The 16,375-nt window shown below is 35.3% G+C and overlaps 1 pseudogene; it reads right to left on the bottom strand.

Moving 5' to 3' along the window:
* Positions 1–1,371: 1,371 nt before the first annotated feature.
* Positions 1,372–3,636, bottom strand: LOC149188012 (putative UDP-N-acetylglucosamine--peptide N-acetylglucosaminyltransferase SEC pseudogene; annotated as a pseudogene).
* Between the last annotated feature and the right edge of the window lie 12,739 nt (positions 3,637–16,375).

Genomic DNA, 16,375 nt, shown 5'->3' with positions numbered 1-16,375 from the left:
TCGAAATTTTGTGATGGATTGATCATAGTGCTTCAAAATATATTACGATCAAGACACTAAATCACTAGTGTCACATTTTACTAAATAAAAATTTGATGTGATTTGTACTTTCCCAACTATAAAAGTTTGTATGAATGAATCCAACACACTCTACCTTCTCATTTCCATCTGCCTCAAAAGCTAGCCATAGATTGACCATGTTGCTTCAAAATACATTATAATTAGGACACTAAATCACTAGTGCTACGTCCTACTATGTACACGAGGCATGCTTTGCTATGACAAAAATCAGTTTGTAAGGGTGCTTCTGCCTTCAACGATGACTAACTTTTAAAACAAATAACTAAGATGCAGGGATTGGCCATAATGCTAATGTTGTTGTTAATAATTGGACTAATCATAATGCTTATACTGTTGACAAACAATCATAACCATTGGTTTTCATAACTAGTTCTTAAGCTTTATGTTGTTTAGATTCTTGCTTAGCATGCTTTGGTTGCCTTCCAACTCCTTGTTTTAAGAGAGGCTTCGCTTGGGTGGTGTTGGTAGTAGTAGTAGATGCTAATGGTTGTTTCAAAGGAGGATTCAAATTCACCAAATAGTGTTGCTTGAGCTCCTTTCCTGCTCAACTGTGTCGAACTCTTAATTGGCTTGGCAATGTTGCCCGAGATTTTGTTTGTCTCTAGAATGTGGGTGGATTTCTTCAAAGGAGCAAGAAGATCACTGGAATTCTTTTCCATGTTATTGTTGCATGTCATTGACTGAGGATGTTTTTTTTTAAACCATAAACCACTTTCGATGGTGTGCCATAGTGGTTTGTGAAAATAAAGGAGACCCCTCTTGAATCAATCTAAAGCGTTCATTTGAGAATGGATTATACTTTATTTCTCGTGCATATAATTTTGTTGGGAAACCACTGATATGGAGCATGAGGGTTATGGGTTGTCAATTTCTTCTGCACTTGTGAGATATCTTGTGGAATTCTATAAACAAATTCCTTCTTGAGAGAATTTTGGAGTCGAGGAACATTAATCCTTTGGAGCCATTTTTCTTAAATTTTGTTATCTTGATTGTATTCTTCCTCCCATCCAAAGAGCTACAATTATAAGCTATGAGAGGAGTGAGCAGGTCGTTGTCATCATAGGCATATTTACCTCGTGTATCACCAGTACACTTGCAAGGTGTTGATGACAAGAGACAGTTTCCAGAGTAGGAACAATGCATGTCTCCTATTCTAGATAAGCTCTTATTCTCCATCAATAGAAGTTGTTAGATTTTCCTTTTTAGTTTTTATAATTTGACCAAATTTTGAAGCTCTTTTCAAATACGTAATTTAAAATATTGTATACCCTTATATGTACAACATATAAATTATTGATCATAATGAAAATCACTACCATTTTCAATGACTTTGAAGGGTCAAGGATGTTTCTCTATCCAGTATAAATTCCACATCTTAAAATAGGCCCTCTCAAGATTTCGTACCCAATCAACAATGTCAAATAATGTACATGTCATATGTGCTTATTTGACTTTAGTAGTCAAAGCTTGACATTTTGCAGGATTTTGGGCAAGACTAATAGCCTTCTCGTCATACTCTTGCATACTGTTCTCAACCATCTCTTCTCTGAATCTAGTAGCATAGCAGAGAGAACCCACCACTCTTATGGCCATTTTCTCAAGTGGAAGAGTTATAATTGGAACATCAGCCCAGAGCACATCAATGCTAGTGGTATGTGCATTATATAATGACGTATCAAGGCACACATCAACAATGAGCTACGACGTATATGCTAACTCTTGGTTGCAACATCTTTGAAAATAATATGGTTAAGTCCGATACCCTTTGCAGAAGAAAAGGCTTTTGATCGGCTTTCTCCTACAATAGGAAACCTCAGAAGCCATAGAGCACTATTTGGTGCACGTTTTAGAATATTGCACCATGTTATGAATATACCAAGATGTATTTTGTACAACTAATTAAAGTAGACAAACAATTTTTTTTCTTTCAGTGGTCAATAATCTGAACACTTTGGTTAGCATAGAGGTTCTGAAGCATCTTGATTTTTCTGCTTGTAATCATTCACAAAATAAAAATGTGGCATGTGTATAAGCTCCTTAGAATAGATAGGTGATAATGTGTAGGTGAAGCAAACTCGTATGTCACTAAAGAGTCAATATAATTGGCACCAGTAGTTCCAAGAAAATCCATATATGAAACTTGAATGGGGATTGGTTTCATTACCACAATTTCATTCCAAACACCCTTCATATACCCATTCAAGTTGATAAGAACTTGAATATGAGCTTGAGATATCATCTGTGCAATCACATCATATGAAAGGGAATAAGCATCAATGAAGTTTTCTACCTCTAATTGTATATGTTGTAACCACTCACTACCATCACTCTGACTCAAAGCATAGAAAAGTACCTCAACGTGCTCTTGATTGTGCATACCAAAAACAAAACCCATGAGGTGTGAAATTGGATGGTTACGAAAATCATTGCTAACATACCCCACCTTAAGCCTTCCACTGCCACTCTCACCTTTCACAAGCAAAGGAGGAGGGTTTCCAAAAAACTGAGGTCCAAAACGAGATGCAACAAGAAGGCAACGCTCTGCATATTTCTGGTTGATTTCTAAAGTCAACATTGGTTTAAAGGGATAAGAAATTGCATGAAATGGTTGCACGCTTGGAAGAAATGACATATTTATCCGTTGCCTTACAATTGTCTCAACTTCAACAAACTTACTATCACGATCCTCTCAATCACAGACACACTGCAAAGTGTCTAGCAAATTGCACATTGCTTTTGGAAAATTAGGATGTAGTAACAAAGCTTGCTTGTAACACTTAATAGCAAGGAAAATTTTAAGGATGGAAAATTTACTTGAAGTTTAAAACATTGGCGAATCTCACTAATCCCTAATATGCAAATTGTAAATGTTTATTGATATATTTTTAAAATTATTCAAATTTATAATTATTTTATATATAGTCTCTATATAATGTTGGCGATTTTTAAGGTAAAATAATTTTATATTCTAAAATTTGGGCGAATTGTCTTTTATAAAATTGGAAATTGGCGAATCTTTTTTGTGGAAAAATCATGGAAAATTAGCCCACTGGGCGAACATTAGCCCCTAAAATTTTCCATGCTTAATAGCAGCTTCAACAAGACAACTATTCTTGTAGGATGAAGCAAGGTTGGCATGACATTCTGCCATGGCAAGCCTAATTATTACTGCATGTATATAATCTTGTATTTCTTCATTAACTCGACTAACCTCTTTAAGTTTATTTCTTCTATTAACAATATCATCAACTGTCGTAGGATCTATACATAGAACTTCATTATGATGTAAGCAATTGCTTCCATATAATGACCTTGTTCTTTTTATGTTGTTTCCAAATTTCTATATGGAGCAAACAAACCAGTTGTAACTTCTTCCAGGATGATAGCTTGTTTGTAGTGTGTTATTGCCAAATCCAATTGAACTTGTTCATAAATAACACTTGCTAAATTCCCAAAGACCATTGCATAGTCAGGATGCCATTGGATATAACCATGGTACAAAACCCTCGTGGGCATTAATAAAATCACCTCCAACGAATCATTCCACGTGGCCATGATATTTGTAGTGATATGTCAAACTTATAATTTTAACATGCGCCATGATATTAGTAGACCTTCGTGTGCCATGATATTTGCAGACCTATGGAGGCCCTAATGGAACCAGGATTCCAACAAGTATCAAAGTACCATGGGGATAGATGTCATTGGTGTACCATCAGGACAGATGTCTCCCAACAGGTAAAACTGTAAATGATAATCGCAGGTGAACAGTTCTGAAAGGAACACCTTCGATGTAAAAATATCACTAAAAAGGACTCGTACTCACATGACATAAAATTAATTCTAACCATTATCAATATAACATCTAGATATGCTAATGGAAAATTTGAGCCAATCACATTAAAAAAATGCTTTAATAATACACCTTATTGCCAATTTAATTTGTACCCAGCAAACTATGGAGTAATTAATAATATTTTTTTAGTAAAAGAAATTTATATTAAATTCATATATTTTGAAATGTTACCAGTTTTAATCGAAAGATGATAGGATATATTTTGAGTGAACCTGACAGTAAAATACATATGTTTTACAGTAATACTTACATGTGTCTCCAAGAAAGTTTCACGTCATGAACATTCCATGGCCAAAAGACAAACACGCTTGTTATCACTTTTGTCTTTGCGTTTGAGGAGATTGTAACACTTGCGTTTTCGATGATTGACAGTTAGGTTGTGAAGCTTTTCCCCTATGATTCTTGCATTGCATTTATTTGTTTTGAGCTACGTACGACTCTACGAGTCTATTTATATTCTGATGCCACTTATGCTAAAAACTGCAAACAGAATAATATCTTGGATGTAATTAAAGCGTTACTTCACGGAATAAAGAAATGGAGGACAAACACCGTCAATGAGACAGAAGAGTGGACGACAGTGTGACGTCCACAGGTACTGAGGTAACCATTTAGTAAACCCAGTTAGCATTGTTATATAGTAAAGGGGAAGATAGAGTTATTTTTTAACCCAATATTTCACAGTTTATGTTTAAATAAGTTGATAATGTAATTAATAATTATCTACCATAATTGATATAGCCTTGAGATTAGAGTGCCTGGTTTGGATAACTAATGCATAGTTCTCTGAAGGGCAACGAAAAAAAACCTAATTTTGGTAATCTAAAAATAAATATTTTATTTATCCCATTTTAACTATGCAGCATTGGTATAATTCCAACTATCTAAATATCAAATAAATAAAAGTATAATATAATCAAAATTTTTATAAAAATATAAAATAAGCAAAGTTAGTGTTGGTGATTTTCTAATTAGGGGTTACTTTTAGTTTTTATTTTTTTGGGGACAAAGGATTAAGTGTTTTTTTTTGGGATAAAGGATTAAGTTTAAGTTGTGTAATTAATAAAATCTAAGTGATGGGCTCACACAAAAGCACCGGAGTCCTCCAAGCAGAAGTCTGAATTTGTTGGGGGAGCTAACATTTCTGAGCTGGGAGGGTTGGAAACTGCTCCAGAAGGCAAATCGATTCTCAGTTGAACTAAAGCAGAGCCTTAGAGGCTGATGCAGGGCCCACATAGGGGCAGTGCAGAAATAACTGGGGATATGTTGGTTTAGTTGTTAGATTAACCGGAACTTGCCGAGTAGAGTGAAGTAATCTCACAAATTTCTTTTGCCAGTTTATTTCTCTGTAACTGGATTGTTAGGAGGGCATCTAGAGTTGTATTCAGAAAACTATTTCATAATAATAAAACCCCTCATAGTTGTTGCACCGATTTTCCCGCATTGGGCTTTTCCGGGGACATTTTCCAAAAAACACTGTGTCATTTGTGTTGTATCGTTCTCTATTGTTCTATTCTTGTTTTGGACATATAATTTAATTGGTGTAAGTTGTAGTGTATTAGTTTCAAAATTTTTTGTAAGAAGTAGTAAATAATTTGTTTCAGTAATTAACAAATAGGAGAAGTTTAATCAGTTTCTTCAATAGGTATTTTGGTTTCTAGATTTTTCACGTGGTATCAAAGCCAGTGCAGGTGAAACAAGAAGAATAGTGCCAGAGAACCTAGCGCTGAGCAGAAAAGGAGGTTGAAAAAGTTGCAAGATGCAGCAATTTGAATCTCCAAAGGGGTTTGTGCAGTCCTAGCTGGAGGGTTGAATTTCGAGGTAGTCTCTCTCTGAGTGAGTCAATAGAGAAGGGCTTCTAGATCGAAATCTTGTCGTGGTCGAGGGAGCAGCGTTAAAGCCTCAGCGTGAGGAGGAGTTGGTGGGACGCATTTTTTTTCTGCAGGTCATTTTGTTGGGCAGAAAGTCGTCAGCAAAGAGAGGAGAAGCACAATGAGGTAATTTTTTCAAAGAATACTTCCCACCAAGAAGTCTGTTTTCTTATTGGCTAAGCAACAACAGTAAGAAGAGGAGTAGTTCGACAGTTTTCATGGAAGAAATGGCAATTAGTGGCTTGAGGGATCAAGATAGGTTGGACGGAGCATCCAACTATGTCATCTAGAAGGAAAGAATGCCATTACTTCTAAATGAGCATACCCTCAAGACATATGTCGACAGCATGGTGGTTATGCCTGCAGATGCAGATCTATTGAAGAAGTACAAGGTATAAATGGTGAAGGCAAAGAGAATGATCCTCGATGGAGTGAAGGATCATGTAGTCTATTACATTGCTAGCAGAGGGACTATTAAGGAGATGTGGGATGTGTTGCTTATGTTGTATCAGGGATCTTCCAAGCAATGGAAGATGTACCTTGAGCAGAAATTGAGATATGCTCAGATGTAGAAGGTGGAGCATGTGGATCCATTCCTCACGAAGCTTCAAGAGACCTGAGATGAGTTATCAGTTTTGGGGTCTACACCTCAAGATTTTGAGTTGGTTACACTGGCCCTCAATTTTTTCTCAAACAAGTGGCAAGTCTTTGTCTAGAGTATCTCGGGTAGGGCAACTTTGTCGAATTGTGATAATATGTGGGCAACTCTTAAGCAAGAAGAAATGAGGAGAGATCTAGTCAAGTCTAAGCTTGATGGAAGAAGAAATTGTGGATCGAAACCCAAGGAGGAGGAGGAGAATGCAGCCCTTGCATCAAAGGGGCAGTAGGATCAATGGAGATGTAAGAAGGGCGTCTCAAAGATAAAGTGCTTTAGGTGTGCTGAGATGGGTCACTATACAACATCGTGTCCTATTAGAAAGAAGGACAAAGATGAGAAGCACGATATGAAGGATGCACCTCCAAATATTGAGGAGGAGGAGTTTGTCGTGACAGCTGAGATACCTCTAAGAGGGAGGTTGGAGGACTTAGAGTTGTAGTTCTAAAGAGATACAGATGGGCAGGATCCTTGAGGAACCCACCGCTCAAATCAATTCCTTGCTACGGGAGCCCAGATCAGAAGTAGCGGGATGGACAACTGTAGGATGGTGTCAAGGAGTGTTGAAGAGACAGTTGTTGTGGCTAGGAGTGCTAGATACTAAAAAATGCAGAGCAGAGTTGGCAGTAGTGCAGATGGCACAAAGCAAAAGTCAGTGGTAATGCAGTAGATTCGGAGGGTCAACGCAAAGACTAGCAACAGTCGGGCTCCATCATTCACATGGTATCATACTGAACATAGTTAGTTCAGTAATTTGGGATGTTTTTCCATTGTTGATGCAGTAGCAACATCAGTTTGCAACGCAGGGGCATTTGGCAGTGGTAGTGTCAGCAACAACACGGATACAAAACCTTAGAGGAAGTTGCAGTACAGATGCAATGTTGACAGTGGCAGGGTCAGCAGCAATACAGATGCAACATTTGTGCAGTGGTTGGTGGACAACATTTCATACATGAGCAGCCCAGAGGGAGATGTTACAGAACAGAGTGATGCTTTAGCAAGTTGCATTAGTAGAGCATATTCCTCACTAAGAGGGAGTGTTGATTTTTGGTAGCATCAGATGTGCTCTATGTCTCAAATTTTGTAGGGAGGCTTGGGCACATGTATTCCAAAGAATCAAGAAAGTTTTTTGGAAATTCCACCCAAAAACAGTATTATTAAAATAATCAATTATTTTTAATGGGACCATAAGTGTAAACTTAGGAAAATAAAATAATTAAAGGGTACTAGTATAAATTGTGGGCGTAACTTCTAAAAGAAGATGAGGATCAAGAAGAACTGATCTTAACCATTGTTTAGCTTCTAATTTAGGTCGTTGAATGTCAACGAGGAGAGTATTTAAGGAGGCTTTAGGGTCATTTGGAAACACACACAAAGTGAGTTCAGAAGTTTGATTTTTTGAAGCAAAACAGCTACTAGGAGAATATTGATAGTGAGCTTGTGTAGTGAGGGGCAAGGATAGTTGGGTTGGAGTATCTTCTCCAGAGCCTAGGATACAGAACAGAGAGGCAAAAAGAAACCAAAAGAAGGTAGCGGAGGACCCAAGAGGGGTTGACGTTGAGCCAGAAGGGCTCACACAAAAGCAATGCAGTCCTCCAAGTAGATGTCTAAATTTGTTGAGGGAGCTGACATTGTTGAGCCAGGAGGGCTCGAAATTGCTCCAAAAGGAAAATTGATTCCTAGTTGAGCTGACGCAGGGCCCATGTAGGTGTAGTGTAGAAATAGTCGGGGACACGTTGGTTTAGCTACCAGATCAGTCAAAACTTGCCAGGTAGAGTGAAGTAATCACACAAATTTCTTCTACCGGTTTATTTATTTGTAACTGGATTGTAGGGAGGGCATCCAAAGTTGTATTCAGAAAACTACTGCATAATAATAAAAACCCTCATAGTTGTTGCACCGATCTTCCCGCATTGGGTTTTTCCGGTGACATTTGTCCAAAAAATATTGTCATTTGTGTTGTATCTTTCTCTATTGTTCTATTCTTGTTTTGGGCATATAATTTAATTGGTGTAGGATGCAGTGTATTAGCTTCGATATTTGTTGTAAGAAGTAGTAAATAATTTGTTTTAATAATTAAAAAATAGGAGAAGTTTAATCAGTTGCTACAGTAGGGATTCTGGTTTCCGGAATTTTCACATGTCGCGAGGTTGATCATGGTCTGTTGTCGCATTTCCATAGGCTTTAGCCTTGCTTGTGCACAAGCCTCCATTCCCACCACAAGGAATTTGGCAATGAGGGCCACGAGCCCCTGCCAATAGCCAAATTCTCTTGTTACCCATGAGAAGTCTCGAGAAGCTGCTACGAGAGTTCGTGAGGATTCTTGAATAGTTGGCATGTGGTAGGCGAGGTGGAAGCTCGTGGTATTGTGGCTCCAGGTTTATGATAATAAGAGATGCAATTTTGCCTACGTCACCATGCGAGTAATTACCTACCCAAAGGTAAGGAAGGCTCGCAGGATAATAACTCCTCAATGTAGCCATCACCCCAGCATAGAAGGGGTAACGTTGTGGAACATCTTAAATATGACTTTGAAAGAGTGGCAAGGCCATGATGTAGATCTAGAAGCCGAATGGATCCCTGAGATTAGGCTACAATCGAGAGGATTAGATCAAGGTAGTTCGTGCAGTAGTGAGCCAGTCTCTGGGGAAAGCATAGAAATCTCCACTAAAGGCTTTTCCTAGTGCAGAGCCAAAGACCCATGATCCAACCATTCTTGAATAATAAGGAAGGGAATTTATTGTAGAGTAAAGGGGTGTAACCCTGAACTTAAAGAAAGGATTGGATAAGTCTTATCCTCTTGCGGTCAGGACCACTGGTGGGAAAGCTTCTGAATTATGTAGCGAGATTCTCATCTTGCGTGATTGGACATCGTACGTGGATTATCTGCAAGGACCACACAGCTAGGCCGATAACCCAGAGATCGGAGGACCAAGTAATACTTGGATAATAACATATGAAAAATGGTGTTGACCGCAACTCATTCATAGGTCGGGAGGTTGGGCCATATGCGCAGTGGAATAACATGCGTGTATGTCAAACTGTCTTGTGAAGGTCGAGGGTCGGGTGGTCAAAGGGAGCCCAAATTACAAGCTTCAAAATGAACCGATTGCGACTAGGTTACAAAGTCAGGAGTCTAGAAAAAGATGAGGTTGTGAAGTAAGAAATGTGTATACCACGACCATTCACCCATTATTTGAATTGTCGAGCTAATGGTGAACCTTCATGTGGCAACACATAATTGGTGATCCCCATCCTCTATGACCAAGAAAGCTAAGGACCAGAATGTGTTGAAAACTTGACTAAACTAGTGGGGGTGTGAATCAGTTTAGTATATTCATGGACATTAAAAATATTTTCATTAATCTCATTAATTGATACATAACATGAGCATCTTAGCAAATGATGACCAATAGATTGAATATGTGAACAACAATTAATAGCAAACCAAACCATAAAATGAAGAAATTAATCAACACATAATGACACCAAATATATTGGAAACCCATAAAGGGAGAAAACCACAATTTTATTAGTGTTGACATGTAAAGGAAAGCTCCTTCTCCTTATTACATATGATTTTATGTAGGCTCGAACCTAAAGGAGGTTGCTACCTCAATTTTTTGCAAGCTGTAACATGCAAGGAAGCTTCAACTCCCATACGTTTTATGTAGGCTACAACTCAAAGGAGGCTTCTAAATCAACCAGCTCCGACTGGATATTTATCAAGCCACAACTTGAAAGGAGACTACCATCCCCTAATGCAAACACAAAATAACAATGTGCTGGTTTACCTGGTCATAAATTCTGCATATCTCCATCTTCATTTATTCATCTTCTTCCCTACAAATCTGCTTCACATCAGCTTCATAAGTGTCAGGTAACTAATGCATAATAGTTCAATCAACTCACTCACATTCTTCCATTCTCTAACCTTTCTTGTTTGTATCCCACATAGGAATATGAAGTGAATAGGCTTGACTCTTTGCCTTCCACTCATCCATTTCCAAACTCTTCATATCTTGGATATTAGAACAAAAATAAATAATTCATCCAATATTAATTTCAGCCACATGTAGTCATTAAATGAATCAACCTAATGCCAACATCAAATACCAACCTTTCTCATTAATGCATCACAACAATATTCTCCTTTGCCTTGGAGTCTTGCCTTTGCATCACAATAATTAAGCTTAAAGAACAATTTTACATCACAACAAATTATTTAATTTAGTAACCTCTACAACATTATCAAAACATTTTAATGTATCACAACTCTTCCTCCTTTTTCTCCTTTTCCTTCTCTTGCTGCTTGCTGCTCCTACCATTGCTACTCCTTATGTTGTTCCTTTACTTGTTGCTCCTTTGCCATTAATGACAATATTGCCAACAAAATGCACAATAGTGGATGGAAATATTATTGGTACATATTTAAGTTATTGGAAACCAATACATGTGTAGTGTAAGATCATAATCAAATGATATATTATTAAACAAGTTGTTACATAAAGATATGTTCACATGTCTCTTTTAGATGATAATTTGTAGGCAATGCATGTGAGTTTGATTATTTTATTTGTGTTTCCTATGCATGCAAATTAACAAGAGTTTTGACACAAGTAATGAGAACGTTAAGAAACTTGATACTGAATTGACTGGATATAAAGAACAAATAAAGAAGACTAGATTTGGCTATGTCCAAGAGGTTATCAAAATATGATATTGTGTGCATATCGGCAATTATTTTTTTGAGTCTTAGGTCAATTATTGATATCATCAGTGTATATGTTATCTGGCACTATAAATTATTTCTAGAATTTCAGGAACTGATTCTCAAAGCCCACATTTCCTATATGTTTATCTCTATACCAATACCTAACAATACATTTCTACATTTTTTTCCTTTGGTATCAATGTCGCTATATTAGAAGAGTTCTCTGGTTGCAACTGTATTCATAGCTAAATACTTAACACAAATGGATACAAGAACATAGTGAATAGCAGGGAAGTTTTTGACGAAATGTGCAAATATTTCCCTAACTCCTTGTTCTACTTCAGTGTACAAGAACTATTTTCCTGGAACTTTGGCCATACCTAGTGTCGAACCCAAGTTGAACATGAAATCAGGTGTCATGTTCTACTTCATCTGATAGACATAACTGTTTTCATGGTCATAATGACACACATACATTACAAGTAACAATGTTGCAGCGAAAACTAATGGTATGTACCTTCTTGGGGAAACTTGTAGAACAATGTTGAAAATAATAGTAACTTCATTGGGCCATATACAATGACAAGCATTAGAAAAATAAATTTATGAGTTTGTTATATTATAAGCATTATCAATGTCAACAAGGATCAAGAGACAACTATGACTGCAAGAACCGTTATGCTTGCATCCAATTTACAAAGGAATTCTTGATAGGTGGAAAAAGATCATCTTATAACAAGTGAGTATTTGGCCAATCAAAGTCTATTTAGAGTTTTTGTTTGTTTGTTACTTGCCTATCTACAACTAAATTTAAGCTAAGAAAAAATATGTAATATATTCTATTAATTCACAGAATATGGACACAATTTGCTACAATGATTTAACCAATCTAAAGAGCAACAATTAAACATTTAAATGAGCATAATACCACCCGTAATATCATGAGATTTAAAATACTAATTGAAATTGAATTCATAAAACCGAACAAATAAGTTTTGGCTGAACATCTAAATAGAAACTTCAAAAATATTTTCAGGCTTTGATTATATTCAAACTTATTTTTTGGTATTTTGTGAAATATGTATGGATGCACAATCTAAAATAAATAAATAACAATTTGTATCTCACAGACGAGAGCAAATATGCCTATATTTGAGTACTAGATTGTAATGATCAACCAGTAATAACTAAATTAACAATTTTCTGTAATGATAAAAGGATGTAAAGTGCAATGTTGTCATAAGGAATCTTAAACACAATTATCAAATATTTATTCAGAATCAAATAGCATAAGTCATAGAGAAATATCAGAGGCATTTATTAAGTGATTAAAATGTTGTACTGACATAAACCTTATAGCTCATCACACATTAACATTGAAAGTGGTTTTCAAAAGGAAGGTAATTGAAAATTGATTAAAAACATTAAAGTTTGTATTTTTCACCGATTCTGGACCCTTCACATCAACACATAAGGGTCTATAAATACTAAAAAAATTAAAAATCTTGAAACAAAAACTCAGCAGATTTTCTGAAAATAAATACTCAATTTTAAAAATATATATATTTTTTATATATTTTTGTTCAATTGATCTCTGGCAGAGAAGCATGGTTATTTTACTCATCTTCAAATCTTCGTAATTGATACTCAGTAGCAAGTCAGGTGCATGTACTTTGATATAAGTTTCCCATTGTGAATATATTTGGTGTAGTGTAGAGAGATAAATGGAAGGAAACTGATTAATGTTTAGCTCGCAGCTGGCTATCAATTCATGGAACTTTTTCTTCTTCTTTTGATATTTGACCTCAAACTTGGAAATAAGCTTGATTTGTTCAAAAGGCAGGTGCATAAATTTTTGGAAAGTTTCTTGTTTCCAAACTTTAATGCTTTTGATTTCTACCTGGTCCTTGGAAACAAGACCTTTCGTACACAGTTTTAATTCTCATGGAACTGCTTTGTTTAATGACTTAGCATGTGACATGTCAAATTCTTCTATAAAATTTGTTCCTTTTTCCCAAATTGTTAAACATTTCTCATATTTTATTTGTATGCGTATTCTGATTTATTTTTCCTCTTTCTCCGTGTGACTTAAGGATGCAGGAATCAATCTTTTATCTGTCTTATAAATTTTTGGAATTTCATTACATTGAAATTCCTTTTCCCAGTCATGAATAGACAAAATTTGTTTTTTCTACCCGTTCCTCTTCCAATGAATAATGAACTTGTGGTGTTCATCTTCAAGGTCTAGACTCATAGGCTTCAAATATTACCAAAATGATTTATTATTTAATGACATCTTCATATCTTATAATGACATGTCATATTTAAAATTATGGAGTCTTGGTTAGAACTCATAATCACTCCATAAACCTTAATCCAATTTAGAAGTCCAAACCTAATTTAGTTTACTTAACATATCTAACTTACACATCAAAGCATGCATAATTGACAAACTCCAAACCAATTTGTATAAAGCAAACTAAATGGCAAACCATTATATCTAATATCGGTTAGAAAACTAAGAAAATGTTGAAATGATTAGTTATAAATTTTAAAAGAAAAACACTATCAAAAAACATAATCACAATATTAAAATAAACAATATACAATAAGCTAAATATATTTCAACATATAAAATGAATAATAATAACTTAATTAATAAATTAATCCATAAAATCATCCATACCTGAAAAATGTAACTAACTTAGACAAAATAGAAAAAAACATCATCCAATTTAAATACCCACTTCAACCAAAATAAAGAAAACAAGATCCTAATTGCATACCCAAGAACCTAATTACGATTACTTTTATTTAATTCAACCAAATAAATTAACGACATAGCTAACATATTAGTTCCCCTTTGAAAATCTTTAAATTCACACCAATTTTCTTAGATATCAAAGTTGAAAAAACCTTTCTTAAAAACATTTATGAGAGGTTTTGCCTTAAACGCTACACATATTTTGCGATATACCTAACTTACATCTTATAATTTTGGTTACGATCTTTTCTTAAAAATGCGCACCTTTTGGTATTTTTTAAGGGCTAACAATCCTAAACGCTAGCCCATACCAGTATTTTTTTTTGACTTTGCCTCGGAACCTTTGGAGAGGAGTGAAATTGTATAAATGAGCAATATTTAGAAACATTTTAATTATGAAAATAATGAATGAAAGTTTCGTACTCTAACTGTATGAAAGTTTCGTACTCTAACTGTTTTCTGTTTGAATGTTTTTGTTTTTTTTTTTTTAAAATTTTATTTTTTCGGTTAAATTTGAAATTTCTCGAACCATTGTTAGAAATTTATTTGTAAATTACGTGCAATCCGAGTACAATAAGATTTTTAAATGGTTTTGATAATTTGTTTTTGCTGATTTGGAATATGTCTTAAAACTAATTTTGTTTGGCTAAGAGTTCATTTTCCTGGGACATAATGAAACAACTTAATAACCCAAAAATTATAGACATTTCGCAGGAGCCAAAGCCTGCCCTCTTAAGGGCCACTAGCTGGTTATTCCAGGTGGCATGGTTTTCCTTAAGCAAAGGTGATGAGTCAGCCTGCATTCGCAGATAGCAACCATATATCACTATCCTCACTGTTGGTTTGAAAACTAAATTATGATAGGTTTTCCTACTTGAAAAAAAATTGACGAACTGAAAACATTAAATTTAAAAAACCAGTGCCATCAAAAAGATTTCTAAATAAAATCAATAAAAATATGGATTGTTTTAAAATTGTCCGCTGGTTATTCTGCCGTGGGAAACGGGATGCTTAGAGCTCGCCATAAAGTTATCTGAACATTGATCCTGTCCTTCGTTCCTTTTCGTGACAAACATTTTATTTATATTTATTACAGAACTGAACAAACAGTGGGCGCGGCTGCCACCAAATGCCCAAGTAGTAAAGATGCAATGAATTGTGACAAGATTAAATACTTGGTGTGAAGGCTCACATTATTATTTCAGCGCAAAAAATGGAGACTCGACTCTCGTGCGCCCCATGTGCAGCTCAATGTTCATATCGTGATTGCATGGGTATTGTCAGTTGGCCAGTGAAACGGTTACTAAGATTGAGCTGGTTTGCAGGGAGGACCTTTTTGGAAAGTTTTCTTGTTTGAAAGATACTTGAGATTTGTAAGGTCGGAATCACGGATAAAATTTGATGGGCAAAATTTTTCGTTGAAACTGTAAAAACAGTTCCTGGTCGTACTATGTCACTATCAATTGATTTGTTTCGTGTGAGATGAAGATTATGTGGTCATTGGTGACCATAATAATCTTCATATTATGATTATGTGGTGAAGCTGAATGTTCAATATTGTGAGTGCTAAAGTATAGTCATCGATATTTATACTATATAGACTTATCTTAAATGTGAGTTATCAGCTCATGTTCCGCCAAAAGTACGGCAAGGGTTGGCTTGGTCGGCTCATAGTTCGCATACAAAACCTTATCACACTTTGAGCGGCCTTATCACACTTTGAGCGGAAACATGAGCAGGACTTTCCGGATGAAACGCTGATCATTAAATGTTTAGGATGAGACGTTAAAATTAAAATTTATTTTTGATTCAACGGGGCATACCCGAACATGCAAAACATTAAATGTTTTTCAGATAGTTGTTAAATGTGTACTCTTAACCATAGTTACCAAATTCGCCTGAATCGGGCTAAAAAATTCGAAAATTCGCCAATTCGATACGAATACCGTATTATTCGAATCAAATTCGATTCGGTTTTCAACGATGATTAAATGAAAAATTAAGCGCGTCAAAATCTGTGGTTTACGTAGACGGCACTACTAAAGAATGTGAATGGTGGAACAAATAGTGGTAAAATGGCATCGGCGCCGAAGGAAAGAAACTGCAGAAACTGGAAAATCAGATTGGAATAGGAAAGTTTACGATTTCTAATTTTATTATTGTTTTGATGGGTTAAAAAGTGAAATAAGAAAAAGAAGAATATGTAATCCTGAATTTTTAAGAGTTTGTTAATAGCTGTTAATTTTGTAATGATTGATTTTATGGAATTTCAGATATTTTTGAAAATGTTTCTATTTATTACGAAGGATTTTAGATAAATCAGTTTTAAAATTAGAAAAATATTTTAGATTTAGATTTAGAAATAAAGAAGTATTGAAGGGAAGTGAAGTTGTTTTTGGTGAATTGTATTTGTAACGTTATTATATTATTTAGT

Source organism: Pinus tabuliformis, chromosome 3_1 (genome assembly GCF_031772625.1).
Source record: "Pinus tabuliformis cultivar Carrire ecotype Pingquan chromosome 3_1, CPIR1, whole genome shotgun sequence".
Classification (NCBI taxonomy): domain Eukaryota; kingdom Viridiplantae; phylum Streptophyta; class Pinopsida; order Pinales; family Pinaceae; genus Pinus; species Pinus tabuliformis.
The sequence above is the reverse complement of the archived record's forward strand: the minus strand, read 5'-3'. Positions and strand labels throughout refer to the sequence as shown.